This window comes from Oryx dammah, unplaced genomic scaffold (assembly GCF_014754425.2).
Source record: "Oryx dammah isolate SB20612 unplaced genomic scaffold, SCBI_Odam_1.1 HiC_scaffold_1, whole genome shotgun sequence".
In the NCBI taxonomy this organism is placed as follows: domain Eukaryota; kingdom Metazoa; phylum Chordata; class Mammalia; order Artiodactyla; family Bovidae; genus Oryx; species Oryx dammah.
In genome coordinates, this window is record NW_024070185.1 from 66,160,422 (window position 1) to 66,179,774 (window position 19,353).

The following is a 19,353-nucleotide window of genomic DNA, read 5'->3' on the forward strand; positions in this document are numbered from 1 at the left end:
ATCACAACATTGTTACTGGGCTATACCCCAATACAAAATTTAAAAATTGAAAAAAAAAAGACAAAAAAATAAGTAGTTTACTATGGTGCCAAATTTAAGAGATGAATGAAGATACCTACAATAAATTTTCCCTACCATCCCTGTTTATAAGCTACCAATTGTTCTCCCCGGAGGCAACAGTTAATTGTGTACCTTTCCAGGGATATTTTATGGGTCTGCAAGCAAACATATATAGCTATTCTTTTTCTTCTTGTTACATATGTAATAGCTTGCCATACAGCTGCTCTGTACTTTGTGTGTATGTATCAGGGTATGTGGTGGGGGGAGGGGGTGGGCACTTAGAGACCTATCTTGGTGCAGGGATTTTAAAGGTATGTCCAGAGATTCTTCAGTACTAGCCTCCTCAAGGGGTGGAGGTAAACTCCCCTCTCCTTGGCTGTGGGCTGGAATTAGTGACTTGCTTCTAGTGAATAGAACACAGCTGAAGAGATAGGGTGTCACCTCCAAGACTAGCTTATTATTAACAAACTGCCTCTTTTGTCTTGGGGGCTCTCTCATCCTTTCTCTCTTGAATCACTTATCTGGAGGAACCAGCTTTCTTATCCTGAGGACACCCAAGCAGCCCTAGAAGAGGCTCTCAAGCTGAGGGACTGAGTCCTGCCCAGTGAGCGTAGAAGTGGATCTTGTGAGACCAGTCAACAGTGACAGAACTAGATTAGGAAGCAGATATGGAATCCTTTCCAGTCAAATTGTGAGGTGAGTCCAGTCTGAGCCCATAGCTTGACTCCAACCTCATAGAATCAAGAAGCCCCCAGCTAAGCCACTTCCAAATTCTTGCCCATGGAACCTGTGAAATAGTAAATGTTGCTTTATTTTATTATTTTATTTTTATAAATTTTTCAGCTATGCCACGTGGCATGTGGGATCTTAGCTCCCTGACCAGGGATCAAACCCATGCCCCCTCATTGAAAGCACAGGGTCTTGACCACTGGACCACCAGGGAAGTCCAATAAATGTTGCTTTAAACCAGCAAATTTGTTAGCAGCAATAGATAATATATTTGGAGGTTTTTCCACAAGAGAACTTAGGGGGTGTGTCTGTTCCTTTATACAGCTATTTTGTATCTCACTGTCTGGACACAGCATCATTTATTTTAACCAGTCCTTGGTTTATGGGCATTTTGGCTACTTCCAAGCTGAATTCTTTAAACAAAGCTGCATAAAAAGTTTGACAAACATAGCATTTTACATGTGTTAATGTATCTGTAGCATAAATTCCTGGAAATAGAAAAGTCATGTCTGAGTGTTTCTTTTATTTTGATGCTGCTGCTGCTGAGTCGTATCCGTTGTGTCCAACTCTTTATGACCCTATAGACTGTATCCTGCCAGGGTCCTCTGTCCATGGAATACTCCAGACAAGAATACTGGAATGGGTTGCCATTCCCTTCTCCAGAGGATCTTCCTTATCCAGGGATCGAACTCGTGTCTCTAATGTCTCCTACATTGGCAAGCAGGTTCTTTACTAGCGCCACCTGGGAAGCCCTCTTATTTTGATAAATTCTGCCAAATTACCTTGTGTAGTGTGTGTGAAGTCACTCAGTCATGTCTGACTCTTTGCGACTCTGTGGACTGTAGCCTGCCAGGCTCCTGTGTCCATGGGATTCTCCAGGCAAGAATACTGGAGTGGGTTGCCATTTCCTTCTCCAGGGGATCTTCCCAACCCAGGGATCGAACCCGGGTCTCCTGCTTTGCAGGCAGACGATTTATCCTCTGAGCCACCAGGGAAGCCTACCTTGCATAGAGGCTGCACCAATTCACACCCCTTATGAGCCATAGATGAGAGGACTGGTTTGCCTATATCTTCACCATCTTCTGTTACCCCTCTGGAACAAAACACATAGGATGGACTTAATACGTCTGGTGATAGACTATCTTCTGCATATGAGTAGGAAATAAATTGAAATCCCATTAACTTGTTTAGAATCCTGGAGGTTCTCTGGCCTCACCCAACGAATTCGGTCTCTGCAGTGCAGTGAATAGGATCAGCAGTAAAAGCTATGCTGGACAGCAGCCTGGTATGCTGGGGATTAAAAAAAAAAAAACAAAAAAAAAAAAAAAAAACAAAACAACAAGACCAAGCTTGGTCTATTTCCGTTCCTGCTCCTAGGAAGAAAGGAAACACCCAGGGGTCTTAAAATATGTGCTGTGGAGATGCAAAGGGAGATCTGTAGTTAGCAGGTATCTAGTGACCTTCAAGAGAGCTGCTGGCCGCCTCTGAACCTGGCCGGGTGGCTGGGCCTTCAAACACTTCTGCCCTCCGAGCATGACTGCCTGGGGCCCACACAGTGGGAAGGGCTGTAGCTTGACTGCGGGAGGGCGCTTGTGAAGCAGGCTCTGAGCTGATTGAAGCAGGCAGGGCTTTCACCTGCAAGTGCTCGCATCTTCTGGCTCTTGGCCATTTGGTGTGGTAGTCTTCTCCCAGCAGTAGGCAGCCTTCCCTTTCCTTGATCTAGGAGGGTGAGAGAGGAAAGGGAAGGTAAGCAGCCCCCAGAATTCTGAGGAAAAGGAAATTTCCTGGGTGCCTAGTTTTCTGGAAAGCAGGGATGCTCTTCCTGCTTCCCTATATCCAACTGGAAGTGAATGGCTTCCTGTAAGAGGCTCTTTTGTGCACTCACTCAATCAACCAATATTTCCTGAGCACCTACTATGTGCAGTGAACTGGCTAGATGTGAATCTCCAGTTCCTTCGGGAGTGAATCCTACCTAGAGCCTGGGATCTGTGTCCATTGCTAAATGTCAACTATAATACTGTGTGCATGCCTGCTAAGTCGCTTCAGTCATGTCCAACTCTTTGGGACCCCATGGACTGCCTTCCAATGTAGGAGATGTGGGTTTGATCCCTGACTGGGGAACTAAGATCCCACAAGCTGTGGGGCAACTAAGCCCACGTGCCACAGCTACTGAGACTGTGAGCTCTGGAGCCCACCCACCATGGCTAGAGAAGCCTGAGCACAGCAACGAAGATCCTGCATGCTGCAACTAAGACTCGCTGCAATAAAAAAAAAGTTAATTCATTTTAAAAATTTTAAAAAAGGAGAGACTTGGAGACAAAGACACACAGTGGGAAGATAATGAGGTGAAGATGATAAGAGATTGGAGTGTGTCGAGTACAAACTGTCGCTTGCCAAGGGCATTTGGCTGAAGAAGGCAATGGCACCCCACTCCAGTACTCTTGCCTGGAAAATTCCATGGACGGAGGAGCCTGGAAGGCTGCACTCTATGGGATCTCAAAGAGTCGGACACGACTGAGCGACTTCCCTTTCACTTTTCACTTTCATGCACTAGAGAAGGAAATGGCAACCCACTCCAGTGTTCTTGCCTGGAGAATCCCAGGGCCGGGGGAGCCTGGTGGGCTGCCATCTATGGGGTCGCACAGAGTCGGACACGACTGAAGCGACTTAGCAGCAGCAGCAGCAAGGGCATTTGGTAGTGACTGAACAACAACAAGGGCATTTGCCATCTGCCTTTGAGCTGCTATAGTTTTTTACCTTTGATGCTCCCTGAAAGGAGTTCAGGGTGGGGAGTGAGGCACTCTGTGCTCCAGGGAAATTGATGGAACAGGTCTTTAGATAGTTAGATACTTTCAGGAACTGGTTTCATGATCTCAGTCCTTGCATCTCCTCATATCTAGAAAAGCAGTAAATCCCCTCATGGTAATATCAGTCCCTTATGATTAGCAAAAAACCTTTTGTAAATTGAGTGCTTGATTGCATTGAACTCACCCTTTGCCAAAATCATACTTAGTGACCTCCCCTCACTGTCTCTTTGGAGCAGTCTCTCAGAGCTATCTGTGATGCTGTCTCCTAGGCTGCAGTCCTCATTTTGTCCCAGATAGAACTTAACTCGAAACTCTCATGTTGTGTATCTTTTTTAGTTTACGATAGATGTAGCTACAAACCAGTGAGTGGCCAGGGCTGCTGGGAGCCAGCACAGCTGGAAAGAGGTGAGGACGGATTCCTTTTCTAGAAGACTGACTATAAGAAAGATTTGCCTCTAGAGTCTTCAGAGGGAGTGGGGTCCTGACAATACCCTGATTTTAGACTTCTAGGCTCCATAACTATGAGAGAAAATTTTTTGTTAAGTTAAGCCACCCAGCTTATTCTACTTTGTCAGAGCAGACACAGAAAACTCACAGAGAGCCCCAGGCCCTGGAGGATTCCTGGTCTAACACCATTGCTGGGTTGAATGAATGAATGCCCTGTTGACTGAAAAAGAAGGCACCATGTGAGAATTGTGAGTTAAGTTTTATTAGGGGCAACATGATGACTATAGCTCATGAGAAAGAAAGAAAGTGAAGTCGCTCAGTCGTGTCCAACTCTTTGCGACCCTGTGGACTGTAGCCCACCAGGCTCCTCTGCCCATGGGATTCTCCAGGCAAGAACACTGGAGTGGGTTGCCATTTCCTTCTCCAGGGGATCTTCCCAACCCAGGGATCGAACCCGGGTCTCCCGCATTGCAGGCAGACGCTTTAACCTCTGAACTCTCTGAGAAACTGTTCCAGAGACATAGAGGGAAGTCAGCGTTCTATATGATTTTAGTGAAGAGGGATGTATGCAGTCAAATAGACATTTTGGCAGAGGCTTGCTGTTAGTCACGAGGAGCAGAAGTGTGTCAGTTGCTCAGTTGTGTCCGACTCCTTGCAACCCCATGGACTGCAGCCCATCACGCTCCTCCATCCATGGGATTCTCCAGGCAAGAATACTGGCGTGGGTTGCCATTTCCTTCTCCAGGGGATCTTTCCTACCCAGAGATCAGATCTGGGTCTCCTGTGTCGCACGTGGATTCTTTACCATCAGAGCCACCAGGGAGACAGATATCACCATTTAATGATTTTTAGTGCTTTTCTAGATTTGAGGAGAGGCAAAAACTGAGCTCATAGAAATGTCCCCAAAATACCTAAGTATCTGAAGACCTGCTCTGCCAGTTTTTCCCAGAGCGCTGAGTGCCTCATTCCTGATCTCCACCCTAAACTCCTCTCAGTGGGTGTTGAGGGTCAGTGACTGCAGGAGCTTATAATTTAATTTTCTAGAGTTAGATGGCAAGTGCCAGTTTATAGTTGGCAGCCCTAAACTGCTGTCACCTCCTGGTGTTCAGTGTGACCTCTGAGTGCCCTGTGTTCAGCTGGGGGCCTTTACAGAGCATGTGTTGCTGAGCAGGAAGAAGGCCTCACTCACGCCTGTCTTGTGTTTTCATGTGGGAATTCCTTTTTGCATATCTTGGGGAGGTTTGTGTTTTTGAATCCTGAATCCTGAGAAAAATGAGTTGAGAAATCAGAAAAAGAGTGAAAAGTATTACAGCTAAGTCCCCTACATGCAAACAAATTCCATTTGTTCCATTCTGAGAGTGTGATTGTAAGTCCAACAAAATTAGCTAGAAACCCAACTAACACAATCATATAGTACTGAGACGGTAACAGGCAGGAAGGGCATGGGTCTCAATAGGCTGCAAGTATCAGACAGTCTTTATCTCTCTCTTACGTGGCAGGAGGAAACAAAATTCAAGTGTCAGATTTTTTTTTTTCCTTCTCCATACAAAATTAAAAGGAGGTTTCTCTATGAAAATGTTTTTCTTGAGCTATGTTAATGAAACTATGTATTTGCTTTGGAATTTGCCTTTCTTCAAAATGGTTCCACCTAAGACTAACTTTTTTCCCTTTTCTCAAAACTTAGGCTGATAATAGCTCAACAAACCAGTGTTCATATCAATTGTTTTATGGCTGGGGGATGACACACCTTGCCATCCTATCTCAAAAATGCATATTGTGGGAGAGGGGCCTGGTGAAACTGTCAGCCTTGAGGTATCTTTCTTATTTGATTAATAGCTTTCTAACAGACATAAAACATCTTCTGATGTCTATGTCAGAAGGTTTCTCTGTCCCTTTTCTTACTTAAATAAAACTCTGCTACACAAGAACTCTTGAGTGGTCCTGAAGCTAAATCTTCTTCTTCGGAGAGCATGAATCTGACATCATTCACCATAAGCCATCAGTACTGTACTATAATAGTTTTATAATACTTTTCACACAAATAATACATAAAAAACAAACACAAAAAATAGAGAACATTTTTGATCTTACAGGGCTGTGCTGTGCTTAGTCGCATAGTGGTGTCTGACTCTTTGGGACTCCATGGACTGTAGCCCACCAGGCTCCTTTGTCCACGGGGATTCTCTAGGCAAGAATATTGGAATGGGTTACCATGCCCTCCTCCAGGAGATCTTCCCAACCCAGTATAGTATCTTGAAAAGTACAGTACAACAGTTGGCATATAAGGACTGGCATTGAGTGAACAGGCAAGAAGAGCTCCTGACTGGAGGAGGGAGAGGAGGAGGGAAACAGTAGAGCTGAATGATCATCAGCAGTAGGAGTCAGAGGGCAAGCTGTGCTCTCACTCACACCTGACTCTGATGGACTGCATGCTCACATCTTTGAAAGTTTGCAACTTGAAGTTTCGTTATGTACTGCTTAAGTCTTTTGTGAGAATTAAGGTTTGCAATCAACATAAAGACCTCACAGCTTTGAAGGAAACCACTGAGATCAAGTCTATAGCAAGACTGGGAAACATTAATGTGTAAAATTGAAGGTTAAGGTGGACGTTCCCGGGACCTAGGGCCAGAGCAGGTGAAAGAGGTGGTGTCACGAGTTGAGATCTGATCAGTATTCATTGCCGAGTTGAAGCATGTGTTTATTGCTCTGCCTGCTGCTAACAGTTACCTGTGTAAATAAAATAAATGTCACTAATTTTATGTGCATAGTATCCTGTTACAGATACTTTAAATGATGTTCTTAAAAATGACAACTTTTGGAAGCAAAATAAATCCTTAAATTGGCAAGTTGGCACACCATTCTGTGTGATGCTCCCTACTGGCTCAGATGGTAAAGAATCTGCCTGCAATATGGGAGACTAGGGTTCTCTCCTTGGGTTGGGAAGATCCCCTGGAGAAGGGAATGGCTACCCACTCCAGTATTCTTGCCTGAAGAATCCCATGGACAGAGGCGTCTGGTGGACTATAGTCCATGGGGTAACACAGCCAGATGACTAATACTTTCCACTTGGTGTGTGATGCAGTTAACCAGGCTGGGAGACATAGATATTGCGTTATTCAAATTCCACCTCAAAGGTTCCCTGGTGTTTTAAATGTTCACTGTAGACTATAGTATTTTTTGTAAATACTACCAAACTAAATTTTTCTTATTTATTAAATAACTGTCTCAAGAAATATATTCATAATAATAAAAAGTATACAATATTTTGGAGAAGGCAATGGCAACCCACTCCAGCACTCTTGCCTGGAAAATCCCATGGACGGAGGAGCCTGGTAGGCCGCAGTCCATGTGGTTGCGAAGAGTTGGACACTACTGAGCGACTTCACTTTCAATTTTCACTTTCATGCATTGGTCAACTCCACTGACCCACGGACTCAATGGATATGAGTTTGGGTAAACTCCAGGAGTTGGTGATGGACAGGGAGGCCTGGCGAGCTGCGGTTCATGTGGTCACAAAAGAGTCGGACACGACTGAACGACTGAACTGAAACTGAAACTGAAACTGACTCTGGGTACATCCCTCCTGTATGTTACTTTGCTTCATCTCGGAAGCTTAACCCTGTTTTACTAATGATCAAGCTAAGGTTCAGAGAGGTCATGAATTGTGCCCAAGGTCACACAGCTGGTAAGTTGTGGGTCAAGGAAAAGGGAGTATGGGTGAACCTGTGAAATGACCTCTGGGCACACGTGGAAACAGGCTCCATTGAGAACCTTCTCTTCCTCTTTGCTTTTTTTCATATTTTGTCTCCCCACAGAGGGAGTCTCCTGTGGAGGGCTTTATAGACCAGAGGGACATTTACATCCTGTGGGAGTTGCTGGCTGTTCCAACACTACCCAAACCTTGGTTTCAGTGCAGAAGAGAGAAGAAAAAACAGGTGCAGATCAAAGTACAGGGCAGGATATAGACTGCTGTGTTCTTTTCCTCCTCCATAGATGCTTAGTGACAGGCCTCTGTGTGCCCAGCATACTTGGGCCTGGGGTACAGAGGTGGATCAAGTTCATTGCCCAGACAGGGTCTGTGGTGTGATGGGGATACAGGTGAGGATACAGTCCCCTGGCAGTGCTGGGTGTGGCAGGAGGACTGATGGGGCCAACGGAATCACTTCTCCCACTCTTGTGCCTTAGTGTCCCCTTCTGTAAAATGGTGCATGGAAAATGGATATGTAGCTCCTTCTTGATTTATATTTCCCAGATGTATGATAAAAATAAAGCTGTCTTTATGCTCCCACTTTTAACAAGTTCTTAATGCCATACATTTTAAGATCTCGAACAAATGGCCATGATATTTACACTACAATGGGTTCTTCACCTGGCTGGAGGACCCATGTAGGTGTCTTTGAGGGAGAACGCTTCCTTCTATTATGAACTGAATTCTGTAATCCCCACGCCCTGGCCACAATTCATGTATTGAAGCCGTAAACCCCCAATGTGACTGCATTTAGAGATAGGATTTTGGGAGATAACTGAGGTTGTGTTGTGCTTAGTCACCTCAGTCATGTCCAGCTCTTTTGCAACCCCATGGGCTGTAGCCAGCCAGGCTTCTCTCTCCATGGGGATTCTCTAGGAAAGAACACTGTAGTGGGTTGACATGCCATCCTCCAGGGGATCTTCCCAACCCAGGGATCAAACCCTGGTCTCCCACATTGCAAGTGAATTCTTTACTGTCTGACCCCCCAGGGAAGCCCTAGTTAAGGTTAAATGAGGTTCAAAAGGCAGACTTGTAGACACAGTGTGGGAGAGAGACGGTGGGATGAATTGAGAGAGTAGCATGAAAACATATACATTCAGTTCATTTCAGCTGCCCAGTCATGTCCGACTCTTTGTGGCACCATGGACTGCTTCCAGCTTCCCTGTTCATCACCAACTCCTGGAGCTTATTCAAACTCATGTCTCTCGCCTTAGTGATGCCATCCAACCATCTCATCCTCTGTCATCTCCTTCTCCTCCCACCTTCAATGTCTCCCAGTATCAGAGTCTTTTCCAATGAGTCCATTTTTTTGCATCAGGTGGCCAAAGCATTGGAGTTTCAGCTTTGGCATCAGTCCTTCCAATGAATATTCAAGACTGATTTCCTTTAGGATGGACTGGTTGGATCTCCTTGCAGTCCAAGGGACTCTCAAGAGTCTTCTCCAACACCATAGGTCAAAAGCATCTATTCTTCGGTGCCCATCTTTCTTTATAGTCCAACTCTCACATCCATACATGACTATTGGAAAAACCATAGCTTTGACTAGACAGACCTTTGTTGGCAAAGTAATGTCTCTGCTTTTTAATATGCTGTCTAGGTTGGTCATAACTTTCCTTCCAAGGAGCAAGTGTCTTTTAATTTCATGGCTGGAGTCATCATCTGCAGTGATTTTGGAGCCTAAAATGAGAAAGCGTCTCACTGTTTCCATTGTTTCCCCTCTCTATTTGCCATGAAATGATGGGATCGGATGCCATGATCTTAGTTTTCTGGATGTTGAGTTTTAAGCCAACTTTTTCACTCTCCTCTTTCACTTTCATCAAGAGGCTCTTTAGTTCTTCACTTTCTGCCATAAGGGTGGTGTCATCTGCATATCTGAGATTATTGATATTTCTCTCAGCAATCTTGATTCCAGCTTGTGCTTCATCCAGCCCAGCATTTCACATGATGTATTCTGCATATAAGTTCAATAAGCAGGATGACAATATACAGCCTTAACGTACTCCTTTTCCTATTTGGAATCAGTCTGTTGTTCCATGTCCAGTTCTAACTGTTGCTTCTGGACCTGCATACAGATTTCTGAAGAGGTAGGTTAGGTAGTTTGGTATCTCCATCTCTTGAAGAATTTTCCACAGTCTGTTGTGATCCACACAGTCAAAGGCTTTGGCATAGTCAAAAAAGCAGAAGTAGATGTTTTTCAGGAATTCTTGCTTTTTCAATGATCCAACAGATGTTGGCAATTTGATCTCTGGTTCCTCTGCCTTTCTAAATCCAGCTTGAACATCTGGAAGTTCATGATTCATATACTGTTGAAGCTTGGCTTGGAGAATTTTGAGCATTAATTTGCTAGCATGTGAGATGAGCAAAATTGTGCAATAGTTTGAACATCTTTGGCATTACCTTTCTTTGAGATTGGAATGAAAACTGACCTCTTCCAGTCCTGTGGCCACTGCTGTGTTTTCCAAATTTGCTGGCATATTCAGTCCAGCACATATACATTACCATATGTAAAATAGATAGCCAATGGAAATTTGCTGTGTAACACAGGGCCCTCAACCCAGTGCTCTGCAATAACCTAGAGTTGTGGAATGGGGTAGGAGATGGGAGGGAGGTTCAAGAGGAAGGGGACATATATACACCTGTGGCTGATTCATGTTGATGTATGATAGAAAACAATACAATATTGTAAAGCAATTATCTTCCAATAAAAAGTTTTTTTTAAAAAAAGGTGGGGCTGTAATCTTATAGGATTGGTGGTCTTATAAGAAAAGAGAGAAATCTCTCTCTTTCCACATCCACATGGCAAGAAAAGGCTATGTGAGGGACAGCAAGAAGGCGGCCATCTGCAACCCGAGGGGAAAGCTCTCACCAGATACCAACACTGCCCCTGGATCTTGGACTTCTAGCTTCCCCACCATTAGAAAATAAATTTCAGTATTGAAGCCCCATAGCTGGGCAATCTAAGCTGACTGTCTTAGTCCACTTGGATGGCTATGACAAAATATCATAGCCTGGGTGTGCTTATTAACAACAGACACTTATTTCTCACAGTTATGGAGTCCAAGATCAGGACAACAGCACTGTCAGGAGAGGGCCCACCTCCGGTTTCATAGCTCATGTCCTCTCCTGGTAAAGGGGGCTAGGGAGCTCTCTGAATCCTCTTTGGTGAGTGCAGGCTAGATCGCTTCAGTCGTGTTTGACTCTTTGTGACCCCATAGACTGTAGCCCTCCAGGTGCCTCTGTCCATGGGATTTCCCAGGCAAGAATACTGGAGTGGGTTGCCATGCTCTCCTCCAGGGGATCTTCCCAGCTCACAGATTGAATTTGGGTCTTCTGCATTGCAAGCAGATTCTTTACCATCAGCCCGAGTCCTCTTTTACCAGAGCGTTAATCTCTTTCGTAAGATGACCTAATCACTTCCAATTTCAACATATGAATTTTGGGGGACATAGATATTCAGATAATTGTGTCCACCCTCCTTGTCCCAGTGGCATGCAAATATGCTTTGACTTCGCAATTATTAGCATGAAAAAAAGATGTGTGTAGGAGGGTATGGGTGGGGTATGGATATGTGCGTGTGTCAGGGTGTATGTACAGTCTGCATGTACATTCTGTTATTTTGAACAAGCATTCTGAGAAACACAATCATAAAACAAATGAGAAGCTCCCTCCATGGGATTGAGAGGCCCCCTTCTGTGCTCAGCAAGCACCTCAACACAGAGGGGTCCCCTTCTGAGAACCTGAATGGGCAATGAATGGGTCCGGCTTTATCTCCGTCTCCTAGCAACCGTGCTTGGAAGGTGGAAAGTGCATGGCATGGTGAGGTCTGCAGACCAGGCTGGGTCAGGAGGGCAGGCGGGAGACCTGGGCACTGCTCCAGGAAGCCCCCGAATCTTCAGGGCTATAGACAGATGCTTTCTCATCAGGGTCACTAGCGGTGGGGTGGGCGGTGGTCATTATTTAACTGTATAATTTGTGTTGACAGGATGGATAAGAATGTTTCATCAAGCAATTACACCAAGAAGTCTGACTTGTTCCAACACACAAAAGGCGACAGCCAGCAACAATTAATGTGCATGTGTGCTGGTGCATTAAGTGTCTGCCACTAGCCAGGAGGAGGGAGACACTCCCTTCTCCTGGCAAAGTGAGTGCAATTCAAGCAAGAAACATCTCTGCACTCAGCCACTCATTCCAGTCAGTGTTCTCTGGGGCCCTGCCCTGTCCCTCATGCTCTGGGAGCCTCTTCATCTATCTCTAGGAGAGTGGGGCTCAGACAGTAGCACTCTGCCTTCCTCTGCCTTTGATGTTCATCTTAACTCGAGGTCATGTGGATGAAGATCAAAGGTCCTTGGAGGAAAAATAATGTCACAAAAAGCTGCTTGCTTCTGAGGATGGGAGTGTGGGGCTTGGAGAGAGGCTGTGTTCTCGCCTGCTTTGCCTAAGTCCTAAGAGGAGAGCTTCCCACTTTCTTTTCTGTTTTTCTCTGCTTTCCTTTGGTGTCCTTCCCCCTCCTTCCCCTGCCTTCCCTTCTCCCTCTCTTCTCTTTATTGAAGGAAGGTTTGGGGAGGGAGGTTTTCTGAGCACACGCAGGTTCATGAATATTAGCAGCTACAAATGGGAGAGGCAGTCTTATAGGGTGAAAAAGAACTGGATTAGAAATCCAGAGGCCAGAGTTTCTATTTCTGGCCTTGCCACTGGATTGCTGTGTGACTCTGGGCAATTGAGCCTCAGCTGGTCACTTCTATAGCATACGGGTTAGAGTAGATGGTGTTCAGAGCCCTTTGCTGTTCTAACTTCCCAGGACTCCTCCCTAGCCATTTGGCACGCTGGGCATCCATAAGTGACTGCCTGCCATCATCACAGCAACATGAATGGGCAGGGGGAGGCAGGGCTGACATGCTGCCGAATCTACCGTCTGATTGTCAGAAAATGCTGAGTGGGACCATACTGGATACAGGACTTACTCTTCTGTACATTTTTCCCCACTGAAAATATATTTATTATTAGTATTATTTTTGGACATTTGGACATTGGGCTTCCTTGGTGGCTCAGATGATAAAGAATCCACCTGCAATGCAGGAGACCTGGGTTCAATCCCTGGGCTGGGAAGACTCCTTGGAGAAGGAAATGGCTACCCACTCCAATATTCTTGCCTGGAGAATTCCATGGGCAGAGGAGCCTGGTGGGTACAATCCATGGGGTCACAAAGAGTCGGACATGACTGAGCAACTTCACTTTCACTTACCCTAGTGGCTCAGAAGATGAAGAATCTGCATGCAATGCAGGAGACCCAGGTTCCATCCCTTGGTCGGGAAGATCCTCTGGAGAAGGAAATGGCAAAACACTCCAGTATTCTTGCCTGAAGAATTTCATGGACAGAGGCGCCTGGTGGGCTACAGTCCATGGGTTGGACACAACTAAGCAACTTTCACTTTGCCTGGATGATTAAAGTTTATACAGTTCAGTTCAGTCCAGTCGATCAGTCGTGTCCGACTCTTTGCGACGCCATGAATCACAGCACGCCAGGCCTCCCTGTCCATCACCAACTCCCAGAGTTCACTCAGACTCACGTCCATCGAGTCCGTGATGCCATCCAGCCATCTCATCCTCTGTTGTCCCCTTTTCCTCCTTCCCCCAATCCCTCCCAGCATCAGAGTCTTTTCCAATGAGTCAACTCTTTGCATGAGGTGGCCAAAGAACTGGAGTTTCAGCTTTAGCATCATTCCTTCCAAAGAACACCCAGGGCTGATCTCCTTTAGAATGAACTAGTTGGATCTCCTTGCAGTCCAAGGGACTCCTATACACATGGTGTAAAAAGAAATTCAGTTAAAGACATATTCCAAATGAAATCCTCCTCACCCCCCTACCACCTACAGTCAGGTTCATCCCTGATGTATATGTTAACAGAGTTTATAAAACATAGCTTATGTGATATGGGTCTTCCTTGATGGCTGCAATCCACCTGCAATGTAGGAGACTCAAGAGGCACGGGTTCAATCTCTGGGTCAGGAAGATCCCCTGGAGAAGGAAATGGCAACTCATTCCAATATTTTTGCCTGAAAAATTCCATAGAGAGTAGACTGGCAGGCTATCATCCATAGGATCACAAAGAGTTGGACACAACTGAGGAACTGAGCGCAAAGTGTGTAAGTGTATATATATATATATATACACATATACATATATATATATATATACACACGTTTTGATTAGTGGAATTTTGATTATTGCTTTGATTTTATGGTTCGTGGGCTGGTGACAAGGTGACCACCAGGACTGTCACAGCAAAAGGAGGGAAACAAGCAGCATCTCCTGAGGGGAGGCAGAGAGACAAGCTAGGTCCTGTCTTCTGGGCACCAGGAATCTCCATACTCTCTCTGAATGCAGAAGTTTCAGCCTAAACGAACTTTACAGCTCATGATGGTTAACTGTACATGTCAACTTGGTTGGGCTAAAGTATGCCCAGATAACTGTGTTAAGCATCATTTTGCAGTGTGTTTGTTAATAATGTCTCTGGATGAAATTAGCTTTTGAATCAATAGACTGAGTAAAGAAGATTGCTCTCACCAAGGAGGGTGGACTTCAATTAATATGTTGAGGGCCAAAAACTGGAGGAAGGAGGAACAGACTCTCTGCTTCAGCTGAGACATCTGTCTTCTCCTGCTCTTGGAGATCAATGCTCCCATCTCTCAGTCCCTTGGACTTGGGCTGAATTACACCACTGCCTTTCCTGATTTTCTAGCTTGTAGACAATAGACGGCGGGGTTTCTTAGACTCCATAATCATGTGAAACGATTTTTGTAATAAATTTCTTCTTATGTATATCCTATTGGTCCTGTTCTCTGGAGAACCCTAGCCCAGACCTGCTGATACATTCCCACAAAAGCACAAGTGAGGAGCTTCTTAGCCTTCTCAAAGCAAACGTGAAACCACTTGGTTGCTAATAAATACAGTGGCAGAATCTCCAGGGATTGCTATTTATTTCTCTCTCTTTAAAACACTTAAACATTTTAAAACAAATGTCTTTTATTGTGAAGAAATTAGAAAAGAGAGAAGTGTATAGAAAAAAAATCACAGCATGCCTTTAAAAATTATGAAGTGTTTTTATCAAAGAATAAATAAACTTTTTGCACACATAAATTTGAGTAGCCTTTCCAGTGGCTTGTTCTTTGCCATTTGGAGACAGTTTGAGGTCATATGTCACCTTTTATGCCCCCTGGGACCTAGATATGAAAGCCATATTTATTCAGCCAGGCCCTTGGAACATGAGATGAATATAGACTGGGTTCTTGTTCTGAAATTTCTCACAGTATGTTAGGAGAATTGTCTCCCCTTCCTACTCCTGATCTCTAAGTTACAGTATGGTGCGTGCTAACATTTAAAAATATACTGAGCATCATGAGAGTGGAGAGGAAGAAGTTGTTAATTGAATAGATGTGAATCTGGTAAAAGGCCATTGAGGTAATTAGAACATCTTCCCGTTCAGACATTCATCCTAGATACAAGCTATTTACTCTCATTATGAGGGAGTTTTAAGGATGCCTGTGGGTGGATTCATAAACAGGGGCTCTAACTTTTACCTTCAGCTGTTTGAGGCAGAGAGGTGGGTGGTAACATTTTCTTTTTTCTCTGCAGAAACCCTGCTTTGCCTGCCCTCCACCACCTAAGTCTGCAGTCTTCCATATGGGTGGGTGGGTGAATGTGTGTCTTTGAGTCTAGGGCAACAATACCAGCTTCATTTTTAGTATGTGCCAGACTCCAGGCCTTGTGAGTCTACCAAGCTAGAATAGACTGGTTATACACGGACTTCTTCTCTTCAATTCCTTAGAAATCTGTTTGAGACCCTAAGTCAACTCTTACTCATTCTGGAGGAAAAGTATGGGATGGGTGAGGGCATTCTCAGGCGGTTCCAGGAAAGTGCAATGATATAAGTTCAAATCCAGGAAGAGATATGTATTGACTTAGGTTGAATTAGTTGGACACAGATCTTGAGACAGAGAATTGCATATGTAAGATTTCTTATAGATTGCTCTTAGGAGATGTACTCTAGGAGACTGAGGAGGACTAGATTGGGCATTGGGAGGAATGGGTGGATCAGCAACTCTGTTGCAACTGAGGCTTCAGTTGATCTCACAAAGAGTTCTGGAGCCAAGATAGAGTTCAGAGTAACCTAAACTGAGTCAAGAGCTCAGTAGCTATGTGCTCACATCAGCCAGTCACTGGCTATGCCATCTCTCCTGAAAGAAGGAGTCACTTCAGATTCCTGTAGCCAAGGTCATTTCCCAGTGAGGGACGCAGCTATGAGCTGTCAGTGGTGATATTCCCAGAAGTGGAGGGATGGGTGTCAGGAAAAATGGGAACCTAGGGTGACAACAACGGTGTCCATTATAATCCACATTCTGTGCCATCGAGATCTACTTCTTCATAATGTTATGCTCACACAGTCCTCTTACTAGGGCCTCATGGCAGATCGCGGATTTTGTGTTACAAGTCGAATGTCTGTTACAGGTGGCATGGTCTTGCTCTAAAATCCCAAGGGTCACATTGTGATACTTACTGGGGTGTGCCATCAACTTCACTTGATGTCTTTTCCAAATGCAGAAGCCTCTAATACAAAAAGGTTTGCCAATTTGGATGGTCAAATGACAGGACTCTCTGTGCCACAGCTTGGACCTACTACAGAGCCCTCTCTGGGCCTCACTTAATTAAAGCTGGCAGCTTTTGGTACCACCTGGTAAATGGGTCAGAATAGTTTTCCAAGTGTAGAATATACTGTCTCTAGAACCCAAAGACGGAGAAGGCAATGGCACCCCACTCCAGTACTCTTGCCTGGAAAATCCCATGGACGAAGGAGCCTGGTAGGCTGCAGTCCATGGGGTCACTGAGAGTTGGACATGACTCAGTGACTTCACTTTCACTTTTCACTTTCATGCATTGGAGAAGAAAATGGCAACCCACTCCAGTGTTCTTGCTTGGAGAATCCCAGGGATGGTGGAGCCTGGTCGGCTGCCATCTATGGGGTCGCACAGAGTCAGACACGACTAAAATGACTTAGCAGCAGAACCCAAAGAATCCTACCAAGCATTGTGCTTCTTTCTTAGTGGTGTGTGTGTGTGTGTGTGTGTGTGTGTGTGTGCTCAATCTGTCAGTTGTGTCAGACTCTTTGAGACTCCATGGATTGCATCCAGCCAGGCTCCTCTGTCCATAGAATTTTCAGGCCAGAGTACTGGAGTGGGTTGTCATTCCCTTCTCCAGGGGATCTTCCTGATTCAGGGATCCAACCTGCATCTCTTATGACTCCTGCATTGGCAGGCAGATTCTTTATCACTCTGTCACCTGGAAAGCCCCCATACTACATTTGATCTTAGCCAAGTGACAAGCTGGGAGTTGTGAAATGCAATAATGAGTCATTTATTTGGAGGACTATATTCTATGCCCCACATCATTGGATGTTGAAACTTCACTTCTAGGGCAAGACACTGAAAGTTCATAGAGTTCACCAATACCCTCTAGAATACATGTCTTTACCAAGGTTTCTGACATATCTGCCCCTTCTTGCTTACCTGGTGGAATTAGCATGATGCCACCAAGCAGAGGACTAATTTGATAATTGGTGGAATGGATGGATGGTTCAAGTTTCCTTGGTAGAAAGAAGGTGAATTAACAGAGCTCTTTGATTTGTGAATCTGTGCTGCTTTCGATCTTTTTAAGGAAATGAAACGGAGGCATTTGCCAGAGTAATGTTGGTGTATCACATGCTGCTACTGCTGCTGCTGTGTCGCTTCAGTCGTGTCAGACTGTGCGACCCCATAGACGGCAGCCCACCAGGCCCCCCTGTCCCTGGGATTCTCCAGGCAAGAACACTGGCCTCTGCTAATCTTCCTTAATCAAGGTATCACATCTGGCATAGTAGCTACAGTTGAGGCTGCTCTTTGGTTAAGTGGGCAGTAGAATACCATCGCCTACCATGATCTATCTGATTTTGGGGTTCCCAGCATTCCCACTGTGATTAGTATGTCCAGCATCTCCCTTTGCCAGCTCCAGCTATTAATACAAGGGGCAGACACTACTGGGCATCTTACTGATGCTGTCCTGCTACCGGCACATTCCTTGTCACTTCAGTAAATGGAATGTCCTCTTAACCTCCCGAGGAACATAGTAAGCTGGTAGGTTTTCTTCCTATATCTGCTCTCTCAAACCCACTTTTCTGAGCCCTTTGAGCCCTCTTCCATCATCTGGTAAGGAAGTTCTGGTATATCTATATAGTGTGGACCATTGTTTTTTTCAAGCTTCCAAGATTCAACCTGGCAGTTTGTTAGCACCTTCTCCTAGGATTCTTGCCAGGGTGTTGAATTCTGTATCATGAGGGAATTTTAGTACACTTGCATGCTGAGACACTCTTATTTATCCAACTTTGTTCCACCCCCTTGAGCCATCACTGTCAGGCTCCAGTCTGATACATACCCTCCTACCTTCTCCTTTACTTATTAGCCAGATTCTGCATTTGTTTGCTATACAGCCCCTCTCTTTTCTTTTAACTGACTTGTTGGCTGTGTCATAATTTGACCATGATTTGATCATGATCCGTATTGGTATGATTAAAAGAAGGAGAGTTGGATAGGGATCCTGAGGGGAACTGGCAAGGTCTAAAAGGCACCTGATTTATTTGAGGCCTTGAGTGACACTCAGGCAAGGGAGGATGTGCTCACTGTTTTCTGTCACAGAGGATAGGCTATCTCTGCAGGTTCTGCAGGTTTAGGGGAAGTTAGGAGTTCAAAACTCTCAACTACATCAACCCCAATAATCACATCCCAAGTCTCAGAGTCTCACTCGTTTTGTGCATGGCCTTGACTTTGGTGTAGAAGACCCATGAGCTGATAATTCAACTTCCTCTGAGGCTCTGCTGTTCCCATATGATTAAACCCTGAATCTGATCCTTTGTGCTGACAGCCTTCTGCTGCAAGAGTTTCAAGTTTTCGTAAATGCTACAAAGGAAATCCTGCTTTTATATTTTGCCTTGAATTATCAACTAATTGCTGTATGTCCGATTCATCTGTCTTTGGTGAGTGAATCAGTGACACTTTGAATGAGCCACCCATCCCATGGTGTTCTGGTTACTATTTCTCTTCATGCCTCTCCTGGACCAGAGATATTACTCCAGTGTGTCACCTTCCATTGGTGTTCTAACATGTTTAACTTTGGTTGACATTTTGCAATTGCACTGCTGCAGCACACCAGAGACTCCCCATACTACCCTAACCACCAGCGATAGAAGCCACATGCCAGCTGGCCAGGGAGTGTGCTCAGTCGCTTGATTGTGTCTGACTCTTTGTGACTCCATGGGCTGTAGCCCACTAGGCTCCTCTGTCCATAGGATTCTCCAGGTAAGAATACTGGAGTGGGTTGCCATGCCCTCCTCCAGGGGATCTTCCCAACCCAGGGATTACTCACCTCCAAATTCCCATGTTATAGTCTGTTTTCTAGGATCACTCCTGGCTTAGAAAGGGATCCCTGGAAACAGACTACCATATGGAGAATTCCATCCAGTGTTTATTAGGGAGTTGT